Genomic DNA, 9,516 nt, shown 5'->3' with positions numbered 1-9,516 from the left:
AATGCACACTATGGATATGAGCGTACGGTTGAGGAGAAGGCACTGGGTGTTATTCTGGTGTGGCAACCGATCTAGAGTGCGTATGGGATACAGGCAAAGGAAGAACCTAAGGATTCATTAAAGGATAAGTATCGGTATATTATTTCAGTTTTACTATGCATGTGATTTATGATTATGATATATGATGACTATATGTGATCTATGATTATGGTTTATGATGGTTACATGTCATTTATGATTTTAATGGTTATGTTTTGAGCTAACCTGATGTGATATTTTTATACATGTTGATTTGGTCAATTAACCTATTTTGACTTGCTGTGACAAGAAGCGAACAGGATTGCAAATGTACCTTATTGATGAGCTACCAATGAGGTATGATGTTAATTTATTTCAATTTATTTGAAATCTAATGGAAGTTAAGTGCTTTGTATAGGAATGTATGAAATGCTCGATTGGGTGGTTGAAATTAATTGTAAGAATTAGCAATAGTATAAAAGGAATCAAAGCATGCAACAATATGTTGGTAAAGCATTTCAGGAGTAGGGCCATTATGGGAAAGCGGTACCCAATAGTGTCCATTAATTTCCATGAGCATGCTATGACTGGTATGATGTTTTGAGGTAAGGATATGCTTTGGTTTTTGTATCTTCTGATGTGAGGAAGCCTTTCCAAGGGATGGACTACTTGGGATGGGAGTGTCAGCAAAACTTGGAAGGTGAGTGACTGCAGTGAAGAGGTGACAAGATTCCCGAGGGACTTTCTAGCAGAGAAGGGAAGGTCACGGATGGATTTGTTTTGGTCATTAACATTGTCGGATGGAATCAAATGCACATTGGGAGTGCACCCTGGGCAATGAGCTGGTAATTGTTCACTGAGAGGACAAGTGGTGTTGGATTATAGCACTGGACATTGGATGCAGATTTGAATTTGCAGTGGATTTTAGACTTCCTGGGAAGGAGCTAGAATCTAGTATTACTTTGAGGGTGGAGGCTTGAGGCTCTGGATTCCACTTACTGTTGATGTAGGCATCATATTATTTTATTTGTTGGTTGAGAAAATGTGCATATGTGGTTATTGTAAATACCATACTGACTTGTGTTATAAAGCTCCAATATGTGGTATTGTTTTTATCTGGTCATGTTGTCATAATTTTTTTCTTTTGGGTGAGTCATTCAATGTAATTACTGCAACGAGTTGTGTTATAAAGCTCCATGGGTACTATGTTTTGTTTTCAGCAGTCTTGTTGGTTATAGGTTTCATTGAACATCGAGGATGGTGTTCCCCCAAGGGCGAGGGTTCTGTAATATCCCTGGTGAAAATTCCATATAAAAATATATAAATACCATGGATGATGGGACACGTATTCAAAGCTAAATGATGGGAAAGACATCCTAGGGGGTGTTCATTTGATTCTTTATGGCTAAGGAAATTGGAAAAGGAAATGGCTAAGGCATTAAAAGGTATTGTGGGACATTATTTAGGAAAATAATAGAAATTAGGAGAAAAAGGAGGTGAAAGGTCACAGGTTGCATGTGAGGAGGAAAATGAAGAAAATAATGGCCTCATTAATAAAAAGGCTTCTGAGGATCAATGGGCAAGCTTCCTCCTTTCAGTGTGAACCTTTTGTCATTTTTTCTTTGGAGCTCTCTCATTATTATCTCTCTATCTCATACTCTTAGACACTTAGAGTTTTCTTGGAGCACTTTGGCATTGGAGCAAGAAAGGAAAAGAAGGCAAGAGGAAGTAAAGATTAAGTAGGGAAAGGCAGGATCAAGGAGCTACAACAAGCTTCATTGTACGTATCAACTTGCATGTTTATTTTCCTTGCTAGATTTGGCATGCATGGGATTGTATGTGTATCATTTCTACTATGGCATGGGTTTTTCCAGGTGTGAAAGTATTTTCAACCTAGACTTTCCATTTCCTGGTAGCTTTGATGAGATGAGCTCTCTCATGCGTTTTTTGGGGGGATGGGTGGATTGGATTTGAAGCTGAGTGGGGTGGATCTCCGAATTAACAAACACATGGTGGTAATGGTCCCTCAACCAAACTAAGGATGCATGAAACCACTGGCCTAGTAACCCCTATACCAGACTATGGGTTTCGATAAAGCCAAATTGTGTGCCTTAGTGGGCCTAGGAATCTTTACCGATGAATGGCAGGATATACGGCAAATCCAAGGGGTGGATTTTCTATTTTTTGGGCCTAGTGATTCTAGGATGGAATGTGTTGATGGTGTTGTATCCACCAACATTCAAGGGATCACCATGGTATGAAGTCCCAACTAGGCCTCACACTGTTTGGTTGGGAGTCCCATCTAGTATGATGACCTAGTTTTCGTTATCTTAAGGATTTGCCTCAACTCTTACTTGTAAACACAAGAGAGTGGTCTGCTTTGTCTTCCAAAAGTGAGGTTCATGTGCCTGGTGAGTGCAAGTGTCACTTGTGTAAATGGTTATTTCACCATAGAGGGAGAGGGTGGGAGTGAGTCCCAAGTTGGTTTGGAGAAGACCCAACTCTGGTAGTAACACACAACACAACATGACATGCAGAGCTTATGGTAGAACAATCCACACGAATGTTGCGGTCACAACACACTAGGAAGATAACATGTATAACACTCATTGAATTAGTCTGTGTGAGTACAACAGTTGCTATAACAAGTTCTATGTGAAAGGTCTGTCTGATGTCTGGGAGAGTGGTCTATGTAGGTGAGACAACATTAATAGAATATACAAGACATTTCCATTAACATATGTGTAATATAACAAGTGAATCATTTCAAATGTAGAACATAAGTTAAAGAAACATGCATCACTAGTGTTAAAGATTAATCTTACAACAATTATAATATATGTGTGAAAACGTATTGGCCTGCTAGTAGGATTCTAAATTAAGTGAAAGTTCCAAGACACATCATTACATGATACATCACTAACCCTATGTGAGGGGCATTGGAGCCACTACTTACTCCTCAAAGGAAAGTTTGCAGACTCTCTTGGCTATGTGGGAGGAGTTGAGGTGAAAATCGATGTACAAATGAGGGGGTATTTATAGCCAAGGGTGAAACTGACCCTTGTGGTTGTTTAACTACCCTAATGACTATTTGACTTCCATGACTTTTCAACTTTACATGACTCTTTGTACAACAAGTGGGTCTCTTGGGCTTCCATGTTACATTACATTGATTGAAAACATGGACCATAGTAAAGATGTGGATGACATGACTCATGAAACAACTTGACATGATAGTGCTAGTACATTCATATTGTTGCTGCAGTGCATGTCAAGTTGTAGTACTATTGGGTGATGGATGTGTTCATGGTGTGCCATATGTTCACCTTCGCATAGCAAGGTATGTGGAATCGTCGATGGACATTTCTATGCTTGATATTACTTTGGCATGTTTCTCCTTACTTGTATGTTGGAAGGGTTGACCGAATCATCTTTTCGTGAAGGGTGCATGTTCGTCCGTTCGTCCATCCGTGAGCACAACTTGCATGTTTGCTCATCCGTCCATCTGTGAACACATCTATGCATGATCTTCCATTCACGAGAATATTTCTTCACATCCATCATTCATTCATCCATTGGTGAACCTATCCTTCTGCATGTGCTCCCTTTGTTCATCCCATTCACCGTCACACCATGTTTGTTGGTGTACATATACTTGCATTCACTCATGACGAGATGGCATCAAATCCAAAAACCTCCTACTCTACCATGAAACATGATCATTTTGGACATGGGTGACTGGGAGAGGTAGCAAGGTTATGAGGCGGGATGATGGCTTTGGGTAGTGCTGATGAAAACTGTGCAATAGTCACTACGTGATGGAGATGGGAAATCTAAGTCGATAGTGACCGTCCGTGAGGTCTAGCTCCATTGGAAGGAAAAACAACGTAAATTTTGGGAGGGACAGTCCAAACTGCATGAAGGCGAGATAGACAGAATATGCACATTTTTCAGAACGAGCGAGCAAAAAGGGCTTGATAGAAAAATTTGCGCAATTTTCTGGAGGAACAGGCCGAGCTGCATGGAGGATCATTAGGCAAAAATTACCTAGTTTTTTAGAAGAACTGGCCGGGAGCTGGTAGCCAAAACTGCGCAATTCTTGGAGGGAACTGGCAGCAGGTTTCTGGGTCACTGGAAGTAGAAATTGCACAATTTCCAAGGGGAACTGAGAGTCAAGTGCCAGGAGCTTGGCAATAGAAATTGCACAATTCCTTGAGGGAACTGTCAGTCTACTGCTGGCGAGAGAAACTAAACTGAGGCTAGTGTTCTGATCATCTCTGGGCAATTTTTGAGTTGTTTAGACTGCTAGGAAGAAGAAGGCCTTATCATGAAAGCTACGCAATGTTCTAGATGAGCACCCTATCGAGTGTTGGGAGGATTGACTGGGAAAGCTACACAATTTTCCGAGGGAGGCAGGGACGGGCATTCGGTGTCTATCCGGCCTCTCCACGCAATTTCCTCAGTCAACAAAGTGGGCAAGGCCAGCAGCCTCTATGCAAATTTTTAGGGAAGTCGGTCTCTGAGTGGCTATCAGGTCCAACTCTCCAGGTGGTCAGCATGAATGTTGATTGAATTGTTTGCGGCCAACACAAATTGAAATGAATTTCTTGGTGCTTCTACGTTGTTTTGGGTGATATTCGATTGAGTTGATGGCGAGGTGATGATCCAGCTGTTAGAGGGAAGTTTGGTCATTAGAACTTTAGCAAAATGACTATGTGTGTGAATGAGTGAAAGATGCAAATGTGATCTTACAAACACACACCAACAGGACTTGATGATGAGATGAATCAAACTAACCCAACACACATGTTCAACATGACTGACTGATGGTGCAAGCGACAAGTGCAACAATCGTCATTGATCATTGATCAACCGTGATGACACTTGTGCAACAATGGATGTGACTCCGCGTGTGAGTGACATAGATTCTTTCATAGTGAACACAACAAGTACATACGAAGAGAGGACTTTTGGCATAACTAGAACATGGTCGCGACCATGACTTTGACATAAACATGTAAGAGTTGGTGAAATGAACAAGCAAGGTGAATGCTCAGACTCACATGAGTTCATGGAGTGAACCTAAGAGTGTGTAGTCATCAAGTGAAACTCTCAAGGGAGTTTCCAAAATTGGGTAAAGGCTAGAATTTTGGAGGGTAGTTGTAGCCGCTACAACACTTGGTGACACACTGGTAGAACCCTAGCTTCTCTATTTTGGTTCATTGCTAGCACAAGGCCATGGTCTATCAGGGAGTATTGAATCATTGTGTGGTTTACTTCGGCTTCCCCACTTACCCCATGGACATACATGGTTCACCTTTTCCCAACAGAGTCAAACACAATCAAAATTTTAGCTTGATCACAGCGTTTCGAATTCGGGAAGGGTAGTTTAGCTCGCAAGTTGAAGATTTTCAGAGTATAAGTTTTCATCTCTAGTGTTTCTCCACTACCAACAGGCCTAGATAGTACCCTGATGGAGGCACATAGGAACACACACATTTCTCCACTACCAGTGAGCCTGGTCAGAAGCCTAGTGGAGTTGCATCCTTCACCTCTCTGCATAGGAAGCCTTTCCCTTCTTTCGCCTTTCTACTTTTTAAAGACAATTGTGCATTGACACTTATTTATTTTTGGGGCGGAAGAGGGATCCTGACTTATTGAGAGAAAAAGAGGTTGTTCCTTCAGAGAAGCATGTAAGAACACCAACATTGGTTTGCTCATTTAGATTTTCCCTTCTCTGTTTCTACTAGTTGAATGAGGTTAAAAAGAGAAGAGAAGGCTGAGTGGAGGCATTGGGCTTCCCATTGTGGACACAGATTCATGGTTCAATGAAAACTTCCCTCACAGACGGTTCATAATTTCCATCAAGACTTCATCGATCGAAGTTTATAACCAAGCACAATGAAGACGAACACAATACTAGCCAAGTGCTATAGTGTTGTAAGTTTCTTCAAATCTCAGTCGCATACTCTATTTAAAATCTAGAACGTAGTAGTTGGTAGCACTTATTTCTGGAAACAAAAATAGTAAGGTATTAAATAACTCAAAGAAATGAAAACAAAAATAGTAAGTGGAGAAAGCAAATAAAAAATAGAAGTATAAGTAAAAGCAAAAGCAAAGTGAGTAAGCAAACACACAAGCAAGAAAACAAACAAACATGCAAATAAAGAAAGAAAACAAACATGCAAGCAAGCAAACTGAAAGCAATCACTACTCCTACTCCTAAGATAACGGTGCATGGGCCTGATCACGTGAAATGATATTGACAATGCGGCCACCGGTGCAATGGTTGACGCATGTTGGTGAAGGCTTGGTTCGCAAGCAATCTAGTTGTGCTAACCAACAAACATGAAAGATACAACAATGAAAACAAACACACTCCTAGCCTACAAGCGTCCACAGAACAAAAATGAGTGAAATCATATGACATGTATTCTATAGAATTTCCATGGTGCTATGATACACTACATCCAAATGTTGAGTGTAAGCATTCCCTTGACCGTGATATGAAAGAAAACGTGAGAAAGGTAGACCACTTACATTGTGCAAGTGTGCTTGCTGTGTAAGATTCCTCTAATGCATGAGTGATGGGATCGTGTCGTTTGAGTGGAGGAAGTAAAATTTGAGTGTTAGATTGATATTTAGTGCATACAAATGAGTGATGAGGTGCCTTGAGTGTTTGAACAATTTCATAATCAGAATTGAAACCAACCTCAAGACAGTGAGGGCCTGACATAACCATCAGCTTCAGCTAAAATGCCTTGACAGTTTGTGCGGTTTCGACTTCATTGACAGATGGATATTCGTATAACAGTGGCTTAGACGGATTAATAATGAGTGAATAAACATCGTGATTGGATGATGAGGCGAAGAGATCACGACAACCAAGATCAAAAAATTTAGGATGTTGGTCGGCATCCTCAGGGTTTGATGAATCACACAGAAGGGTAGAAGAGAAGGAAGGATGTTCACCCTCTGTGTTTGCTGAAATATTAAATGAAATATCAAGTTGATTTTCAATGAATTATTGGCCCTCTCTATTGTTGGATGATGGGATGACATACGATGTGCCCTATGAAAGATCAACACTTGGTTCATCAGTGGACGGAGATACACATGAAAAAATCAGGGATGGAAGGATCAACAAGGATGCCAGGAAAATATGGAGGAGGTACAGGCAGACATGGATGGTCCCCTCTATTGGTAAATGTTCAAGATCCCCATCATGCTCTTCATGAATGCTTGTGCATGTTGGTTGTGCAACACCAACTCCATTGATAGATCAATCCTCATTGAAAACAAGTGTAAAGTCTGGAATGGAAGAACACAAGGTAGTGTCATCGGGAGGATGATTAGAATATGAAGACAGAGGTTGAGGTGCAAAATACATGTGACGAGGTATGGGACTCACAACCAAGTCTGCATGAAAATAGGAAGGAGCGATGTCGATAGGACGTGATGGTTCAACAAATGTGTGTTCATGCTCTCCCAAATCATTTTGTGATAGTGGAGTTGTTTGATGGGAGGATAGCGGACAACCACTTCTGATTGCAACCGCGTTTGTGTGTGATTGTGTAGCTCCATCACTGAAGAATGCTTAGTGGGGTTTGAGCTTGAACTTATTCTTGCGATGAGAAAATTTCTTAAGAAAGTACTCGAATCAGGCCCAAAGATAGAAAATTTTCATCTGGCGCTTCAAAGCTTGAAACTGTAAATCACAGAAGAACTTCTAAAAATCAATAGGTGATTCATGCAAAGCCTTCCATTGTTGTTGGTTTTTGGTCAAGATGTTCTAGATCAAAATGATAGAATGTGTCTTCAATGAGATTGAAAAGGTGCTCAAGTGAGTGCACACTGTTAGCCAGTAGGTTGCATAGCCATCGATTTAGATATTCGCGAAGTGTGTATGCAAGAAGCAAGCTGGTATGTTCGTCAAAAAATCCATCTTCCTCATGAAGCATGGAAAGAAAGGCATGTAAGAACTCAAGCCATGCCACTTTTCCTTCACCATCATATGTGTAAGTGGACAAGTGATCGAAAAACTCCCTCATGATGGTGACATATTTGTGATTCAGAAAATATCGAGGAGGGAGAAGAGTGCAAGAATCCATGATAGATATGAAAAGGTTCAAAATAGGATGAGAGGACACAAATCTTCATCTAGCCCTCCTTCTAGTGCTAGATATGTTGATGGTGTTAGATGCACCAACATTTAGGGGATCATCCCGGTATGAAGTCCCAACTAGACCTCACACCATTTGGTGTGGGAGTCCCATTCAGTACGATGGTCCAGTTGCCATTATCTAAAGGATTTGCCTCAACTCTTGCTTGTCAGCATAGGAGAGTGGTCTACTTTGTCTTCTAGAAGTGAGGTTCATGTGCCCAGAGAGTGCAAGTATCACTTGTGTCAATGATTCTTTCACCGTATAGGGAGAGGGCGGGAGTGAGTCCCAAGTCAGTTGGGATAAGTCCAAACTATGCTAGGAACACACAACACAGTAGGATATGCATATCTTCCGACAGAATAGTCCACACAGATGCGCCAGTCACAACACACAAGTAAAGATAACACATATAACACTCAACGAATTAGTCTATGTGATTACAATGATTGTTATAGAAAGTTCTATGTGAAAGGTCTGTCTCATGTCCAGGAGAGAACTCTACATGGACAAGATAGTGTTAACAACATATAAAACACATTTCCGTTAACATATGTGTATTACAACAAGTGAATTAGTTCAAATGTAGAACACAGGTTAAAGCAACATGCATCAGAAGTGTTAAAGATTAGTCTTACAACAGTTACAATACATGTGCGAAAACGTGTTGGCCTCTTAGCAGGCTTTTGAATTAAGTGAAAGCTCTGAGACACATCGTTACAAAATACATCACTAAACCATGTGAGGGGCATTGGATCCACTACTTACTCCTCAAAGGAAATATTACAGACTCTCTTGGCTATGTGAGAGGAGCTGAGGTGAAAATTATTTTCCATGTAGAAAATGATGGGGTATTTATAGCCAAGGGTGAAACTGACCCTTGTGGTTGTTCGACTACCCTCATGACTGTTTGACTTCCATGAAATTTTGACTTTACATGACCGTTTGTACAACAATTGGGTCTCTTCAACTTCCACGTTACATTACATTGATTGATAGCATGGCCCATAGTAGATATGTGGACGACATGACTCATGGCATTACTTAACCTGTCAATGTTGTTACATTCATGCTACTGCTGGAGTGCATGTCGAGCTGTAGTACTACTAGGTGATGGATCTCTTCATGGTGTGTCATAGCTTCACCTCTGCATGGCAAGGTGCGTCGAGTCTTCAATGGTCATTGGTTTGCTTGATGTTTCTTTGGCACGTTTCTCGTTGCTTGTATGTTGGAAGGCTTGACAGGATCATCTATTCGTGAAGGGTGTATGTTCATCCATTCTTCTGTATATGAGCACATCTTGCATGTTTTCTCATCCATCCATCCACAAACACTT

The sequence above is a fragment of the Pinus tabuliformis genome, chromosome 6, assembly GCF_031772625.1.
Source record: "Pinus tabuliformis cultivar Carrire ecotype Pingquan chromosome 6, CPIR1, whole genome shotgun sequence".
Taxonomy (NCBI): domain Eukaryota; kingdom Viridiplantae; phylum Streptophyta; class Pinopsida; order Pinales; family Pinaceae; genus Pinus; species Pinus tabuliformis.
The sequence above is the reverse complement of the archived record's forward strand: the minus strand, read 5'-3'. Positions refer to the sequence as shown.